Source organism: Sus scrofa, chromosome 10 (genome assembly GCF_054392235.1).
Source record: "Sus scrofa isolate SSC_HxYL_T2T_F1_AM1 chromosome 10, Sscrofa_HxYL_maternal_Yorkshire_Landrace_v2.0, whole genome shotgun sequence".
NCBI lineage: Eukaryota > Metazoa > Chordata > Mammalia > Artiodactyla > Suidae > Sus > Sus scrofa.
In genome coordinates this window covers 3385298-3403952 of record NC_139392.1, presented here as the reverse complement: position 1 = coordinate 3403952, position 18655 = coordinate 3385298, and the positions used below count along the sequence as shown (strand labels likewise).

The window sequence follows — 18655 nt, the reverse complement described above, 5'->3', positions numbered from 1 at the left end:
TACCTGTTGCTCTGTTCACTTTTAAAAAAATTTGTTCTTTATTGATCTGTAGTTGATTACAATGTTGTGTTAGTTTCAGGTGTAGGGCACATTTTTTTTTCCCTCAGCCTCTTTTCTCTCTTTTTTTTCAGATTGGGTAATTCCTATCTTTTTTTTTTTTTTTTTTTTTTTTTGGCTACCCTCCAGCATATGGAAGTTCCTGGGCCAGGGATCAGATCTGAGCCACAGTTGCAACTTACACATAGCTGTTACAACACCAAATCCTTAACCCACTATGCTGGGCCAAGGATCGAACCTGCGTCCTGGCACTGCAGGGATGCCCTCAATCCCATCGCACCACAGGGGAACCCCAGGTAATCTTATCTTCAAGTTCAATGCATTGTCTCCTCTGTCTTATCCATTTTGTTCTTGGGCTCATCCTTTGAGTGTTTTTATTTAGTTTCTTATATTTTACAGTTCTAATTTTTCCATTTGGTTCTTTTTTTATATCCTCTATTCGTTTGCTGAAAATTTTTATTTATCAAGTGTTTTAAGTATGCTCTTAAGTGTTTACTCAAGTGTTTTTAGAAAGGCTGCTTCAGAATCTTTGTCGGCTCATTTTGACATCTCTGTCTTCTCATTGTTGGCATCTACTGATAGTCTTCTCTCACTCATGTCGAGAGTTTCCTGGTTCTTGGCAAGACAAATAATTTTGTATTAAAATATGGACATTCTGAGTATTTTGAAATCAGACTCTGGGTCTTATTTAAACCTTCTCTGTTAGTTAGCTTCATATCTCGCTGCTCCGATAGGAGAAAGTAGATACTGCCTTATTATTTGCAGGTAGATTAGAAGTCCAAGTTTCCCACTTGGCCTCTGTTGACACCTGAGGGAGAGAGATGCTCATTCTTACTATGGGACATGGGGTGGGGTTTAAGCCCTCCACTGGATCTCCAATGATACTTCGCTGACTCAGGGCCTGACAAAGGTGGAGGACTACACTTACCATTCAGCTTTTGCTAACATGGGCATGAGTATAGCCATAGGGGGGAAAATTTTTTTTTTTTTTTGTAGTGTTTGGCCAAACTAAGTACTTATTGTTGAAAAATTTTCTGTCTTGCTAGGCTGCCCCTTTTTTGGTCCTTTGACTAAAGAAATAAGGCTTTTGTTGAGATTTTTCTGTCTGCACACCTTGACATTTCTGGGTTACCAGCTTTTTTAGCTCCAGATCCGGGAGAGGAGGCAAAGAGACAACCTAGGAAAGTCATCATCATATTATTCCTTGGGCCCTTTAGTATCCAGCAGGTCTTCTTACTTCTTTCCACTTTTCAGAGTATTTTTATGTATGTTTCATATATAATATGTAGGGATTTTAATCGTATTGAATGGGAGGAATAGGGGAAAGAACAGCTATTTCATCTTCCAAGAAGTGGAAGTCTCCTCTATTATTTTTTTAAAACATTTTGATGACTATGTTTCAATATAATTGGTTTCCTCTGCAATCCCATATGTTTTATTTGTTCCTTTATAAACAATCTTCCAAGAATCACCAGGCAACCACAGAGGTCTACAGCACAGAACCACCACTTCAGAGAAAAAATTAAAAAAAAAAAAGACTTGAAGGAAGCAGCACAGAATTAATTCCAAGATGATGCAACTGGCCCAGCTCCCTTCTTTAAAGCACACACTGGCTCTTCTAACTTCTATGCATCCTCTCCAACGCCACCCTGGGTTACACGGAGAAGGGGAACTACAGCTAGTACTAGGACAATTTCACGGAGAGGAGCAGGGAGCTATTCATCACCAAGCAAGGGTGTGGCTTAGCAGGTGACCTAAGCCTACGGACCTTTCTTAAAACTCTAAAGAACACTGCCTGTCATTCTGGGAAAAGTGATCATAGCCCTTCTTCCCATCACTTTGGGTGGGGGTTTTCCATTCGCTGAGATAGTCCGTTTTTAATTGTGCCACATGGGAAATCCCGTTTTCAATGACCTCGTGTACTTACAGGCATGTCTCCCACCTGGAAAGGGATGACCGTCGTGGTCACTCTGACGGCAGACAGAGAAGTAGAAGAAAGACTACACACAAGACTTGAGAGGACAGGTCAACCACTATCACACGCTATGCAATGTGTATCTACCCTTTCCTTAGACTGTGAACTCCTCAAAAGAAATTATATATATAACACACACGTATGTAACATATTACATATTATATTTTATATATTTACAAGTTTAATTACCAGTGCTTATCACAGGTGGAGTGGAGGCATAGGACAGATACCTACTCGGTGTGGCTAAATGAACATATAAGCAAATCTGTCTCACAGAGAAATGGCATGTATTAGAATTTACCAAAAGACCTCGGGCTGTATGTTTTTGTCTTAGTTGGAAAAACATTCTTGGACTATTTAAGACAAATATTAGTCATGTCTTGGGTTTCACTCCTAATTTCTTATCCATCCACCATAACTCACTCAAATGTGGACAATAAAATATATGCATCCAAATTGACAGAACATTGTAAAAATCAACTATGATAGAAGAAATAAAAATCTTCTAAAAAAGTCAAAAAATGTAGGCCTGCTGCATCCATTTCACAGACCATCCGGCACGGATGTCGTGCATGCTGCTACCTCATAAATATGCCAACAAATGGCTCAAGGTTTCACGGTCCAGTCACAGCAATGCCATTCCCCTCCTCCACCTCCCCACCCTGACCCCAAGGGGCAAGGTGAACACATCCTGCGGTGACATTCTGAACTGTACTGCCCTAGAAACAAGTTTGATTCAGATAAACTCAAGTGACCTGCCAATGACTGATGGAAGTACCTTTAGTTAACTAGAGTCTGGAAACACAAAAAGATAAATATTGAGTGTGGGCAGTATCATAAATCTTCACCCCAGGGAGCACTCCTCAACAGCAAACTTTTCTTGAAAGCTAATGACAATACAGAGAAAACATTTGCATGTCTCCATGTTAAACAGCTACACAACCAAGTCCAAGAAATGAATATTATTACCCAGGAGTTGAAAGGAAATGACTAAGTAAGAGTTGGGAAATGGCTCACAGCATCAGAATGACAGTTGTAAACTAGGTGACATTCCTGCCCTCCTCTCTGGGCAGGACAAACAGGACAGCCTATGACCTGCCATGAAAGACAGACTCAGGTTGGTCTTACTAAGGCCCATGACAAAGGAATCTTGGCAGCGAATGTGACAGCTAATACTGTGAGGGGGGCCACTGACGACAATAATTAGTGAATAATCCTCCTGGAACTCTTCATCAGTGCGGTGGAACCACTGGGGAATGAACAGCTCCAGATCTCAGAAAGAACCCCTTCTTCCTAAGCCAGACAGATAAAGAAATTAAAAGAGTGTCTTTTTAAAGGCAGATCTATTGATCCTTACCTTAAGTAGAAAAGACGTGTTGTTTGAATTAAGACAAATATCTGACGTAAATAAAAAGTTTTGATGAAATAAATAAAAGACATTTTAGATGTACTACAAGTATAGCGCTTACAAAATATGGCTATTTATTTTGGAATTTGGTGATGTTTTCAAACTGTCCCGCCTTATTATTATAAAATCAGCATTATGGAGGTATAACTTTCATAAAACCACCCAGACCTCACATCAAATAAGTTGTCTACACTGGTGAGACTTCCAAATGGATTAACTTCTTCTTCACACAGACTGAGTTTCTGTGTGTGTCCATGCGTGTGTTCATCCTGAGTCAGACGAAGCTGTGGGGGCAGTGGGGGGACAGCTACTAAAATCTCCTCTACAATCATCGCCTAGAAGAATAAGATGAAAACTTGAGTTGACCATTAGACTGGTGACTAGATGGAACAGAAAATAGGAACAGAGAAGTTACATAAACCTACAAGGGCCAGAATCTCTCTTCTCCTATAAGACTCTGGAGAATTCTGAGTCACACAGTAACTGACCTCTTTACTGTATCACAAGATTTCTACACGATACAGTTCCCTTTATCCCTGATTCGATTTTTATACTTTCCCATTTCAAGTACTCCTCCTGGTTATGCTCAGCTTACAGTGGATAATCTTGTTAATCACTCATTTAATGCAGAAAAGGCTTAATGACACCTGTTAAGAGGCGACGTGCTAGAAATAAGTGGGAAAAAAATGATGTCACCTGTATGTGTAGTGTTTTCTACAATAAACAGTTTAGGGGTATACCATAAGTAATTATGCTACGCTAAAGTATTGTGGACAATAAATACTAGCAATTATGCTGATGCCGAATAGCAATTCAGTAATTCTGTTTTTAATTGAAAAATTGCTTTTGACTCCTTATCTTTCCTCTAGCCAGAGTTTCTAGTATCCTTGCCAAAAGGAGAAAGTACCAAACATGCTACAAAAGGGTGAAAAGTTTACTCCTTTGGAAACCATCAACCCAGGAAAGGAGACAGCCTTGTCATGAAAAATAAAAACATACATACATATATAAGTAAGCTCCAACTTCAAAACAGGTCTAGAACTTGCATACATTTTGACTTTTAGGTGTTTGGGGTTTTTTGTTTCTTTTTTTTTAGGGCTGCACCTGTGACATATGGAAGGTCCCAGGCTAGGGGTCAAATCGGTGCTGTAGCTGCCAGCCTTCTGAGCTGCACTTGCAAACTACACCACAGCTTGTGACAATGCTGGATCCTTAACCTGCTGAGTGAGCCCAGGGAACGTACCCGCATCCTCACAGATGCCATGTCAGGTTCTTCACCTGCTGAGCCCCAACAGGAACTCCTAACTATTTTAATTAAACATTTATATTTGGGAGGGAAAATGGCTCATGAACTCAGATGTTTCTTTTTTTAAATTTCTTTATATATATATATATTTTTTTTTTTCTACTGCACAGCAAGGGTCTTTATAGACCCTAAAAGAACCCAAAAGCCAAGCAGTTCTTGACAAAGAAGCCCCTCGTCTTGGGCTATTTATACTGCTAATAAGGCTTTAGAACTGTACGATACCTCACGGTTTACAAAGCCCTTCCCCAGTCATGTGATGCTTACAATAAGACAGTGGTATATAAACCAGGGCTTTTAATAGACAGAGGAACTAATCCAATCCCCTTATTTCATAAGAAAGGAAGAAGCGGGGAGGTGAAATGACTTGCCACTGTCACTCTGCTCGTTTGGAATAGAACTAAGATGAGACTTCAGAGGCAAGTCATTTCCCTCTACACCGGCTGCCTCAGCTAGATTAGCCCATATTTTCAGGACTCCAAGCTGAGGCCTTAGGAGTTTAGGTGACTTTTCATTTATTTTATTTCATTTTATTGTCTTTTTAGGGCCGCACCCTTGACATATAGAAGTTTCCAGGCTAGGGGTCAAATCAGAGCTGCAGCTGCCAGCCCACACCACAGCTGCAGCAACACAGGATCTGAGCCATGTCTGGGACTCACACCAGCGCTCACAGCAACATCGGATCCTTAATCCACTGAGCAAGGCCAGCGATTGAGCCTGCGTCCTCATGGCTGCTAGTCAGATCTGTTTCCCCTGAGCCACAACGGGACTCCCTAGGTGACTTTTTAAAGGTTAAACGGCAAATCAGGGCCAGAGTCAAAAGCAAACTCACTTGCCAAGTCTGTCTCTTTTCCTCAGCCGTTGCGGAAGTTTGATTTACAATGGAAGACGGAGGACATAACATTTACAAAAAGAAGGATGGATTTTTCTTTAAACTTAATCATGAAACTACTTTCAACCATCCGAGAAGTCATTTTCATGGAGGATGTAGACACATGTTTTTTGTTTCCTCCAGGCAATTGAAAATGCACATTTGGAACCAGATGGACAAGTCAGCACCGAAGACCAGGACCTTGGCGTCCTCATTGTGTCCCTACAAGGTAATGCATGAGATCAAGTTAGGTCCCACAAGAAGGTAACAGACAAGGCCATGCATCTGTTAGAAGCTATCGGCATCAGAGAGACGTAGAGACCCATCTGAGAGGCATTAAACAGAGACAGCAGCCTAGACGAGAGAGAATGCTAGTCTATAAGCTAAGGGAAAAAAGGTTTGAAAAAGAAGTTTGGGGAGCTCAGCAGAAGGGAACACAACTAGTATCCATGAGGATGCTGGTTCGATCCCTGACCTCGCTCATGGTGTTAAGGATCCAGCACGGCCATGAGCTGTGGTATAAGTCACAGAAGCGGCTGGGGATCCCAAGCTGCTGTGGCTGTGGTGTAGGCCAGCAGCTACAGCTCCGATTCGACCCCTAGAATGGCAACTTCCATATGCCAAGGATGCAGCCCTGAAAAGACAAAAAAAAGAAAAAAAGAAAAAGAAAAAATACGTTTAGGTCAAACAGTTCAAAATCCTAAGGGAACACTGGATAAGACTTAAGAGGCCACTGGATCTCGGTTATTTATCTAGTTAAATATTTTGTTTTCTTCTGTTTTTATTGAAGTATAATTGATTTACAATGTTGTGCCAATTTCTGCTGTACAGCAAAGGGACCCAGTCATACATACATATATATACACATTCTTTTTCTCATATTATTTTCTATCATGTTCTATCCCCCAAAATTGGACATAGTTCCCTGTGCTGTACAGTAGGATGTCATTTGCTTATCCATTCTAAATGTAATAATTTGCATCTACCAACCCCAAACTCCCAGTCCCTCCCACTCCGCCAGCCCTCTTTCTTGGCAAACAGAAGTCTGTTCTCTATGTCCCTGAGTCTACCTCTGCTCTGTAGATAGGTTCACTTGTGGCTAAACATTCTGTAATAAGCCATAAGTGGAAAGTAACCTTTAAAAATTACATAAAATTTTGGAGTTCCCGTTGTGGCTCAGTGGTTAATGAATGCGACTAGGAACCATGAGGGTGCAGGTTCCATCCCTGGCCTTGCTCAGTGGGTTAAGGATCCGGTGTTGCCGTGAGCTGTGGTGTAGGTCGCAGACGCGGCTCAGACCCCACGTTGCTGTGGCTCTGGTGTAGGCTGGTGGCTACAGCTCCGATTAGACTCTAGCCTGGGAACCTCCACATGCCACAGGAGCGGCCCTAGAAAAGGCAAAAAACAAAAACAAAAAAAATAAATAAATAAGTAAAAATTATATAAAATTTTAAAAATTAATAAAAATTATAAATATATTTTTTGAATGTAAAACCACATCACTCTCCTCACGAATATCTTTTAGTCTTGGAAAATATATTAACTTTACACAAAATATTAGTTTAATGTGTAATGGGCTTATTAATATTTTTAATGAATTAATAAAGATTCTAAACACTAAAAAAAATCGGGCTAAAGATATTACACATTATGGTTAAAGAAATCTTTAAGGTTAAGGAGTCTTTTTCAAACCATTTTTGTGCAAAAGAGTAACAAAACGAGAATTGTCCTCAACAAGTCTGGCCTGGCCAGGTCATGGAGGGTAGATTAAGACGGGAAGAAATTGCAAGAAAGAAAGATCACAGTTTTTCAAACATATAAAAAGAAACACAAATTGAGGCCAGGAGGTTAGCTGTAGGCACAGAAATCTGAGCGACAAGACAATCACTATTTAGAAGCAATAAAAGCAAACGATCTCTATAGATTACACCTTGAACCTCAGAGTAATGTACTCAAGGGGAAATAAAATCTTAAGCAATGAAAATACTGGTTGATGTTAAAAGTCCAGGATCCACGTGTGAAAGAGGAACACCTACGACACAGTCGGTGACGACATCCCGAAAACCTTGACGAAGAAGTGTGGGTACCAGCCGGTCTCTCAAGATACATTCCATTCATATCGAAGCCTGGTAGCAATTTTTTAGAGTTGAAGAGAAAGTGATGATTTAAAGCTACGTATTAACTGCTGATAAGGAGATGGGTAATTAAGCCAGAGTGGAGAGAATCCTTTAAACAGGCATCTGGTCAACCCGTAATGACGCCTTCCCTTCCTTGCTGAAGAGGAAAGTGACTGTAGACAGCTCTATAGACGTCCTTCTCTAAATACTGGGACCCAGAGGCCAGTGTTAACAACAGTTTGCCAGCGTTCTCTAAGGCAGGATCTCACAATGTCCCCTGAGTCGCCTGTGACGACATCAAGAGAAAAATGTAAAACACAAAACCTACGACAGGCACCCTGAGAGCCGGACTCTAAAGGAAATTGCGCTACCCCCACACGCCCTGCAGCTGATTTAGGAATCGCAGTCTTTGAGAGCATATGGTTCACAATCTGAAAAAGAACAGAACTGTCTGCCTGAGACTAAGGAGGGAGGTTTCGACCCTTCCCCCGGTGCCTGCCTTCAGGCACTGAAACCGTGAGGCCACCGGGGAACTGCGGCGCCCCCACCCCCAGTGCTCCCATCAGACGCCTCCCTCCATCGACACAGGCAGAGACTGCAGCCCCATCTAGTCGCAGCCTTTTCACTTTGGGAGGGAAAAAAAAAAAGGAGGGGAGCCAGAAAAAACGTGAGGGGCCGGTAGAGGGGCATTGCGTGCTGGGAGGGGAGCGCCAACCAGGAGTGGGCAGGGGAGGGGCGGGGGAGCCCTGGAAGCCTGTGCAGGAGGGTTGCAGCATCCCTGCATTTCACTGCTTCGGAGAGAGACGGGGCCTGTCCCAGCTCAAGCATCACTATGGCTCTGGATGCCATGCAAAGAACATGTCCTCCTGGGGTTCCCCCCAAAGGCCCCTTCTTTTCCCGGCCTCCCACCTCTTGGACCATCTCATGTCTGTTGGCACATCTGGTTGGTTATGAAGAGAGTGTCTGATACAAAGGCAGCTGGTTCAGGGAGGAGAGGAATTTGCTCAGGGCTGGAGTCCTGGTTAGCGCAGGTGCAGAGCTGGCCTTGGGGGAGGGAGGGGTGCCAGGCAGCTTTCTCATTATTTGGCCCAGAAGGAATGTCCTTTTCTAACAGGCAGCCCTGCCTCTCGTCCACTCCCCGAGCTCCAACTATCATGTGTGTTTTGATATCTGACTTCAAACCAGATCTACAACCGAGTGCTACTTGGACAGGAGAATGTTGGTGGAAGCTTCTGAGAAAGAAAGAGGAGGAAGAGTTCCCACTGAGGCTCAGCAGATTAAGAACCCGACTAGTATCCATGAGGATGTGCATTCAATCCCTGGCCTCACCCAGTGGTTAAGGATCAGGTGTTGCCTTGAGCTGCAGCATAGGCTGCACATGCAGCTCAGATCCAGCATTGCTGTGGCTGTGGCATAGGCCTCAGCTGCAGCTCTGATCTGACCACTAGCCTGGGAACCTCATACGCTACAGGTGTGGCCCTAAAAAGAAAAGAAAGAAGAAATAGGAGGAAACGCTTCTCTCTTTCTGGTAGATGGGGATAAGAAAGTGGGTGATCCTGATTACAAGCAGCAGCTTTCTTGTTACCACAGGGAGAAGCAACTCCTGCATGAAGCTGATGCTTTGGGCTGCCGTGCAGAGGAGGAAAAAAAAAAAAAAACCTATAATCTTGTTAGCATCCCTTAGCTGCTGAATCAACCAACCTGGAAGACCACTCTCTGTCTGAATCTCCTTTTGCGTCAGAGAACAAGTGTCTTACTTGTTCAAGCCAGTTTGAATTGGATTTTCAGTAACAGAGTCAAAAACATCACGTAGCCGGTACTCCATATTGGATTGATTATGGCAAGAGCTTCCCACTGAACTTTCCACATTTACCAAACGGGCCACTAAAAGGGCAAGCCCACCAGTTAGTCTCATTAAAAAGGTACCCTGACTAGAGACAGAAGACCAGTAGGGATCTTTCGTCCGATTCATCTTAGACATGACAAACACCCTTCAGTGCCTCCGAGGACCCAAGTTTGAGCAGCCAGTAGCTGCGTGACCTTGAGAAAGTCACTTGGATTCTCTGGGCGCAATTCCTCCTCCTACAAATGGAGACATCCTGTCTTAGAAGGTTACTGTCAGGATCCAGTGAAATGATACATGTGTAATAATTGGGACTGTTTCAGCTATGGATAGCATTTTAAAAATAACTGGCTTGGGAGTTCCCACTGTGGCACAAAGGGACCAGCAGCATCTCTGCAGCACCAGGATGCAGGATCCATGCTCATCCAGGCATAGAGGGTTAAAGCATCCGTCGATGCCACAGTTACAGTGTAAGTTGCACCTGCAGCTCGGATCTGAGCCCTGGCCAGGAATTCCATATGCCATGGGGCAGCCAAAAGAGAAAAGAAAGAAAGAAAAAAAACTGGCTTCTAAGACAAGCATGGCCTTTTATAATATCAGAGACTCAGAATGCATGTACCAGGTGGCCTCAGCCTCAAGCTTCTTTCATGGTACATGATTCAGTCCCCATTCCATGCAAGGAGGACAGAAACAGCAGAGAAGGTTCTTACTTTTTAATGTTTTACCACTTCCATACTTATTAGAAAATGTTGTCTTTATACCCTAGGCTGCACAATATGTCCCTGCAGCTTATTTATTTACATAAAATAGTTTGTACCTCTGACTCCCTTCCCCCTATCTGGCCCCTTCCCCCTTCCCTCTCCCCACTGGTCACCACTAGTTTGTTCTCTGTATCTTTGAGTCTGCTTCTTTTTTTGTTACCTTCACTAGTTTCTTGTGTTTTTTAGGCTCCACATATAAGTGATATCAAAGTATGTGTCTTTCTCTGTCTGACATTTCACTAAGCATAATACCCTCCAATTCCATCCATGTTGCTCCAAATGGCAAATTTTTCATTCTTTTTTATGGCTTAGTAGTACGCCATTCTCTGTGCGTGTGTTTCACTCCTTTATCCCTTCATCTGTTGATGGACACTCAGGTTGCATCTGTATCTTGGCAATTATAAATAAGGCTGCTCTGAACATTGGGGTGCAAGTATCTTTAACGTGTAGGGTTTTCCTTTTCTTCAGATAGACATGTGGGAGGGGAACCGCACATCTATGCAGGATGGGTCACACAGGAGTTCTACTTTTAGTTTTTTGAGGAACCTCCAAACGTTTCCCGCAGTGGCTGTAGCAATTTCCATTCCCATCCACAGTGTACGGGGGTTCTCTTCCCTTCCCATCCTCGCCAACATGTGTCACGTGCAGTCTGTTTTCTGATGGCCGTTCTGACAGGTGGGAGGCTTCCGCTCTTCAGGACGTTTGCTGGAAGTAGCTCATGCCGCATCAGCAGGTGTGTCAGCTGAAGGTCCAAGGGTGTGCTGTGGGCAAAGGGGAGAAGACACCCAACGTCTCCCACACCCTGGGAGCTGTGGATGCGGCAGTTACTCCTATGAGCCATCTCCGCTGCTTGAGGTCCTACCCTGGCAAACGACGTGGATGAACCTGGAGGACGTCGTGCTACTACGTAAAGCCAGCCAGACGCAGGACGGATGTCCCACGGTCCCACTTCGATGAGCAGTCAAAACCAGACTCGTGGGAGCAGAAGGGAGAACGGCGGAGTTCCCTTTCTGGCTCAGTGGAATGAAGCCGAAGAGGATCCATGAGGATGTGGGTTCGATTCCTGGCCTCGCTCAGTGGATTAAGGATCCAGCATTGCTGTGAGCTGTGGTGTAGGTCGCACAAGTGGCTCAGATCCCGCGTTGCTGTGGCGGTGGTGTAAGCTGGCAGCTACAGCTCTGATTCAAGCCCTAGCCTGGGAACCTCCATATGCCACAGGTGTGGACCTAAAAAAAAAAAAAAAAAAAAAAAAAAAAAAAAAAAGCAGAAGGTAGCATGGTTCTTGCCAGAGGTGGGAGAGGGGCAATGAGGAGTCAGTCTCTAAAGGGTCTCCAGTTTCAGTTACACAAGCTGAGTAAGTCCTAGAGATCTGATATACAACATACACTTAAAAATGTAAGAGGGTGGACCGCATATTAAGTGTTCTTACCCCAAAATAAACCTCCACTTCCCTTTATCCCAAGAGCAGGCCCTCCCGCAAGCCTCCCACCCCCAGCTTCACTTCCATCAAAATCTCACCCTATCTCTCAGGTCCAATGGCAGTCTCTTTAAACTAAGAGTTACCGAGATACCAACCACACTGTGTAGGCACAAGGCATTCAGAAAGAAAGACACAAGTCAAGACACAAGATACCCTCAAGAAGCTCACTGTGAAGTGAAAGCTACTGTTAAGTCGCTCCTGCGAAGCTGAGCCTGGTTTCCAGCAAGTGCTCAGAGGGTCTTTTCAGTGCTGATTCTTGCGGCTCGGGGCCTCCAGGCTGGGATCAGCAGGGTTGAGTTTGAATTCCTGCTCTGCCACTTACTTCTGTGTGGCCTTGGACAAGCCACTAAACTTCTCTGTGCAGCTGCCCTGTCTTCACTCTGACAGCTGCATGCGGCATTTCCTGTGCTACAGGGAAGAACACTGCATCTTGAAATTCTTTGCTAGCCTCAAGTGTTGCTGATCCAGCCCTCCAAGAACGGCCTGTCCAGAATGCGGCGTTCCAAACATCACTACATGAGAAAGGAGCGTGATGACTCTTCTCTAAATTCCCTCGTGGTATCTGACCAAGTGGTTCTAAACCGGTTCCTTTAACCAGTAATACTAACATGTCAAGTGTTTGAGGTTCCAAGATACCAAATCCTATGACAGAGGAACAAACAGTCTAGAAAAACACATAAGAACCTTTGTTCAAATGTACTCATTTTTCCAGAGGAAGCTAGCACATGTAATCCTGTACCTTGCAATTCTAAAAATAGCTTTTTCAGGAAAGGCCAGATCTCCAAAATGCGAATTAGAGACGCTGATAAACAGAGCATTTAGGCTTGTTTTATCCACAAGCTTTCAGGGAATAGAAGTTAAGCATGAATAAAGATTTGGCTGAAAAAAATTAATTAAAAAAACAAATGAAAAGAAATAAAAAGAGTTCCCACTGTGGCTCAGCAGGTTAAGAACCCAGCTAGTATCCGTGAGGGTGTGGGTTAGCTCCCTAGCCCCGCTCAGTGGGTTAAGGATCCGGCCTTGCCATGAGCTGTGGTACAGAGGTCACAGATGTGACTCACATCTGGCATGGCTGTGGCTGTGGTGTAGGCTGGCAGCTGCAGCTCGGATTCGACCTCTAGCCTGGAAACTTCCACATGCTGCAGGTGCAGCCCTCAAAAGCAAAAAAAAAAGGATCTGGATGGGTACATGTGCAGCCAATGTGTTGGTTTTATCATGAGAAGTTTAAAAATAGATGCTTCTCGTAAAAACACTCCCTGGATTCACTAGAATAAGAAGGGAAGGAAAGTGGGGAGAGAAGAAGAAGAAGTAAAAGGAGGAAGGGAATATTAACGTGTCTATATTCACTGGGGATGAGTGTTCCAGGCACCGCAGCAGAAGAACGGCCATCCGATGCTTGGTGTTGGCAAAAGAAAAACCCAATTCCCTCTCTCCGAGGCAGCCTCCCTGGGCAGGAAGACAGCTCAGCCAGAGAGTATCTAGTCATTTTCTAGAGGGACAGTCTGCCTTGAAGTTACCTAAAATGTTTCTCATCCTTTGTGCAAACAATGACGCACTAAGTCAAAGACTGTCATTTAACCATTTACGGAGCAGGTGGCCGGCTTCCAGAAGTGCAGTTTTGTCCACAACATGCCTTGCCAGGAAGTTTTCCCATCCTCAGTCAAAGCCTAGAAACCCAAAACTATGAGTCAAATGTATGCACGAAAAAAAAAAAAAAACTGTGTCCTAGAAACCAAAGATTCTTCTAATTTTTTCTTTTTTCTTTTTACGGCTGCACCTGCGGCACATGGAAGTTCCCCGGCTAGGGGTGGAACTGGAGCTGCTGCTTCCAGCCTACACCACAGCCACAGCAACGTGGGATCTGAGCCACATCTGCAACCTACACCACAGCTCGCAGCAACACAGGATCCTTAACCCACTGAGCAGGGCCAGGGACTGAACCCGCATCTTCACGGAGACAACATTGGGTCCTTAACCTGCAGAGCCACAATGGGAACTCTGATTTCTCTAAACCTGAAGTCCGTAACACTGTATCGGGAGATCCCTGATCAAAGGAGCTCAGCTCATGTTCTCTTGTTCATCTCTCACATGTTATTCCTCCATCCTTACTGTGTCCTGTCCAGATGGAAACTCACTGTGACATCAAGAGCAATGCTCTCAGATCAACACTTCCCCGCAACTGCCCAGAGACAACGGAGGTTGGGGGGAGACCTGTGGGAAATATTCTGAATGCCTCGCTGTTGATAATCATGCTTTGGTGTTGAAGAAGCAAACCTGACTCAAATGATGCCAACAAAACTGAAGAAAGAGAGAAAAGTCAACGTGCAGATGCAGTGCTCAGTTCAGTCTGGACGCGGCCGGAAGGACACCATGCATTGGCTTCTCCGTGTTCTCTCAGCTCTGCCCTCCTCCTGGTTTAGGCTCTGTCCTCTGGCTGCCTTCCTTCACGATGCAAAGATCTGCAGGAGTTTCAGACTTCACGCTCTCCTGCCACAGCATCCAGGAGAAGGGGGAACGTGCCATCACTTTCCCGAATGCAAGTGGGAGCGCTCCCCCCAGAGCCTCCTCGCCACTCCTTCAGTGGTGCTGGGCAGAGGTGGTATTCACAGCGCCCTCGAAACCAACCACTGAAACGGAAGCCAGGGCTTAGCCGACTGGCAACAGGGGCCCTTCCCTGAAGCCAGCCCCACCTCCTTCATCTGCCGTGATAATGGGGAACATGAAAATAAACCTCCCCCAAAGAAATATCCAGATGCTGGGAGAAAAGGGGAAGGCAGGTGGACAGGAGTCGAGGCAGAATTCTAAGGAAGAACATAATAGATGTTCGCTACAATTATTTAGGATTCTTCCTTTTTAATGGCAGAAACCAATTCTAACTGGCCTAAGCAGAAACATGGAACTCTATAATAAAAGCCCTCGGAAATCAGAAATCTCGTAGGCTAAGCATTGGAATAAACAGTGTGTTTGCAGAGCTAGCTGACAAATTGTAGAAAAGGTTAAACATTATATACCTTGTTTCTCACCACATGACCTGTGGGTCAATGAAAAAACGTTCAAAATGTACTTAAATGAAAAAAACAACATATGCTCTCTGAATAAGTGCCTTCCTAGTCTGTCTCCAAGTATTTAACTGATGAAATTAACATCATCTAAGGTTGTCATTTGTTAGGAAACTTTATGAAAAGGAGCCCAAGACCATGTATTTAGAATACTGGAGTAGGATTCAGTAAGTGTTTGTTTGTGAAAGAATGTTGACTCTGATTATATCTTACAAAAGGCTTCCTCACATGTTTCGCATCACGGCCTCTCTAAAAAATTGGTCAAGACCAGCGAGTGTGCTCCACGAGGCCACTCCAGGTCCCAGGTGATCAGGAGTGTGGGGCTGAGAATCCCGGGGGGACTGCAGGGATGCATCCCTCATAGGACAGCCCAGAGGAAGACATGATGTGTGGTCTGAATTTTTCATCCTAGGTGGCGCAGCGGAAACGAATCTGACTAGGAACCATGCGGTTGCCTGTTCCATCCCGGGCCTCGCTCACTGGCGTTGCCGTGAGCTTCAGTGTAGGTCACAGACACAGCTCAGATCCCGTGTTGCTGTGGCTGTGGCCTAGGCTGGTAGCTGTAGCTCTGATTCGACCCCTAGCCTGGGAACTTCCAGATGCCACAGGTGTGGCCCTAAAAAGCAACAAAAATTAAAATCTGCTGAATTTTTCATGCTAGATGACTCAACCCCTCTTGGGCTGAGTGGGCCTTGCAGAGGCCTTTCTGTTTGAAAGTCATCTTTTAGGCAAGTCATTTTTAGCATTCCTGCCCACAACACTCTCTGTTACACAAGGATCATGATTCCAGGCAGAACCGTGGGGAACACTGATTCGGAGTGACGTGTCCTAGTATCTCAGCGCCTGAAACACCAGCTACCAGAGACCTGGGTTTCTGCTGGAGGAAATAACACGGGCCCTTCTTCTCTCCATCTCCTTTTCTCCTGTTGAGGAGTTAGCCCAGCTGCAACATCTGGGATTGTGGACGGAGGTTTCCCGGCAGGCACAGAGGACACACAAAACCACTGCAGGACACTTGCAAACACCAGGACCATAGATTCTCCTGCCCATACAACTTGTCTTTCAGGAGGAGTCACGGACGCCCCAAATGCAGCTCATTCCCAGCCTGTCTTCTTAGACACATCAGCTCTCTCCTCCCTGAGGTCCCCCGTTTTCCTCCTCCTCTTTGCTCCTCTTGCATCTCCACTTACAGTCACCCAGGCCAGGGCCTTGCCGTCACCGCGAGTCTCTCCTCCCACCCCCACCTCCCTTAGCGAACCAGCCACTACCGCCCACTTCACCACACACACCGTCTCGCCTGTGCCATCTCCCTCCACCCTCGTCTTCACTTCCCAGAGTCCTTTTCAAACCCACCCCCCCGCCCCCCACCCCGCCTTCATTCCCACCTACTTTAATCCATTCCCACTACTCCCGCCAGAGTGATGTCCTTAAACACGGAAATGCACAGCCATCCCTCTACGCAAAAATAGCCAGTGGGTTCCTTTTCCCCTAAGAGACTGGTTAGAGCAGCGCCCCTCTCAGCGCAGCCCCTCAGACTTAAAGAGCCTCAGACAGCCTTCCATTTTCAAGGATCCCCGTTCCCTCACATTTCTCGGCCTGTGCGCTAGTGCTCTTTCTTCCCAGAGGAGATGTACTGTGTTCCACCGCATCTGCCTCAGGGAAATCTTTTGTCTTCGGGAGTGGACTCGAGCGCCACTTTCCGGAGTTCCTGTGGTGGCTCAGTGGGTTAAGAACCCAACGTAACATCTGGGAGGAGGCGGGTTCCACCCCTGGTTTCACTCAGTGGGTTAAGGATCTGGTGTTGCCGTGAGCTGCGGTGGAGTTTGCAGATGCGGCTTGGGTCTGGCGTGGCTGTGGCTGTGGTGTAGGCCAGCAGATGTAGCTCCAATTCGACCCCTAGCCTGGGAACCTCCACATGCTGCAGGTGCAGCTGTAAAAAAGAATGCCTTCTGTGGTGGGACTTGCCCTGAGCCCCCCAGATGCCCAGTCCCGCGTCTCCTCGGTCCTTCGCACTTCAGGGTGCTCGGCTCTGCTTTCCAGCTGCCTGTACCCGCCTTTCTCTGCTTGTGCCGCAAGCCCGGACCAGCTTGGATGAATAAGTGTGAATACAATTGGAAGACATAAAAGAATTTTATTATAAGAAATAAAATATGTTTAGATGTCCAGGAAAACTGTCGGCAGCCAGTCGCAGGAAACAGGACAGGAAGGCAGGTCCAGGTCAGACCCTAAGAGGCTTTCAACGCACAAGGGAGGGCCCGGCCTTCTCTGGAGGACCCCATCTTCCATTTGTATAAGGCTTCCTTTTCCCCACGCATCACCTTTCTGCAGAGTCCCCCAAAACTTGAAGGCAGGTGGACGGCCTCGCTTACCCCCACTTTAATGCAGATAAGGAACCTGAGTCTGAGTGACTTGCCAGCCAGCAAATACCAGAGTCCGACGAGAAACTGGACCCCACTGCCAGGCTTTCGGCACAGGCCCGTGGGAGCCGCAGAAGAGCCTTGGTTACACAGGCCCTTGCAAGTGGAAGCCAGCGCAGTCGACGCTGGAATGCTTGCCTTGATTTGTTTGCGGGACAGAAGAATTAAATAAACAGAATGGAAATCTCAAGGCTGGCAGCAGTCCATGAGGATGAACTGGAGAAAAGGGATGCGAAGATCAGGCCTGGAGAAGCACCAAGAGGAGGAAACCCGGGAAAACGTATTTGCAAAGCTGTGCATTTAAGTTCAAAAACAGGTACCTCATCAGCTCAGGCTGCACAAGAACTGAAGGAGCAGTTCGTAGGGAAGAGACCTATGGCTGCTAATTAACCACAAGAGTAACGCCAGCTTGGTGTCAGGTAGCCGTTAAAAATAAATGTCCTGGAGTTCCCGTCGTGGCTCAGCGGTTAACCCACCCGACTAGCATCCATGAGGATGTGGGTTCGGTCCCCGGCCTCATTCCGTGGGTTAAGCATCCGGCACTGCCGTGAGCTGTGGTGTAGGTCGCAGACGCGGCTCAGAACCCCACTTTGCTGTGGCTGTGGTGTAGGCCAGTGGCTACAGCTCCGACTGAGCCCTAGCCTGGGAATTGCCATATGCCCTGAGTGCAGCCCTAAAAAGCAAAAAAAAACACAAAAAACAAAAAACAAAAAACCACAGAATGTCCTGTTTGGCTGTGTTATCAGAAAATTAATGTCCAGAAGAAGAAAGATAAGACAGTACATGCTGTTTATACCACCCTCTAGAAGCATATCCAGTTCCAGGCATTAAACTCTAAAAAGTACACTCTTTGTAAACTGAAGTGGCCTAAAACAAAACAGCTAGGATGATGGTTCAGGACCTGGAAAAACCATGGGAGTCTTACAGGAAAATGTGACCTCTAACAGGAGAAAAGGGAGACACATTCGCAAGAGCCAAAGCCACAAGGGAGAAAGAGGGCCCATGGTGGGGCTGCACAGTTTGACCAAATGCAGGATATTCTCCCCCTGTGAAAAGTCATCGGTGAAACCCGAAGCCTGATGTCCTAAATACACAAGCAATAGCCGGGGGTGAAGAGCTGGAGGCTAAGCGCATTGGGACTAATTGCCAGTGTGCATAGAAGGTTTTGAGATCTCTAAAAAAAAAAAAAAAACTTTATAATGTCATTGTTATTTTGTTCATATTTTTTAAAGATCTTTTTTTTCTATTATAGTTGATTTACCTTGTTCTGTCGATTTCTGCTGGAAAGCAAAGTGATCCAGTTGTATGCGTGTGTGTATGTATTATCACATCATCCTCCGTGTCACATCACAAGTGACTAGATA

The 18655-nt window shown here is 45.6% G+C and overlaps 1 protein-coding gene across 9 annotated transcripts in view; it reads right to left on the bottom strand.

Moving 5' to 3' along the window:
- LOC102166310 (uncharacterized) overlaps positions 1-18655 on the bottom strand; it is a 671646-nt gene that overhangs the window by 547303 nt on the left and 105688 nt on the right. The window contains exons 3-5 of one of the 9 annotated variants that reach the window (XR_014817242.1): positions 5576-5836; positions 3609-3775; positions 2196-3325 (exon numbers count right to left, since the gene is read on the bottom strand). The exons of 7 other annotated variants lie outside the window; for them this stretch is intronic. The gene's annotated coding sequence lies outside the window, so the exon portion shown is untranslated. Of the gene's footprint in view, positions 1-2195; positions 3326-3608; positions 3776-5575; positions 5837-14089; positions 14303-18655 lie in introns of those variants that run through there. One more of the 9 variants, XR_014817245.1, reaches the window with a different exon arrangement.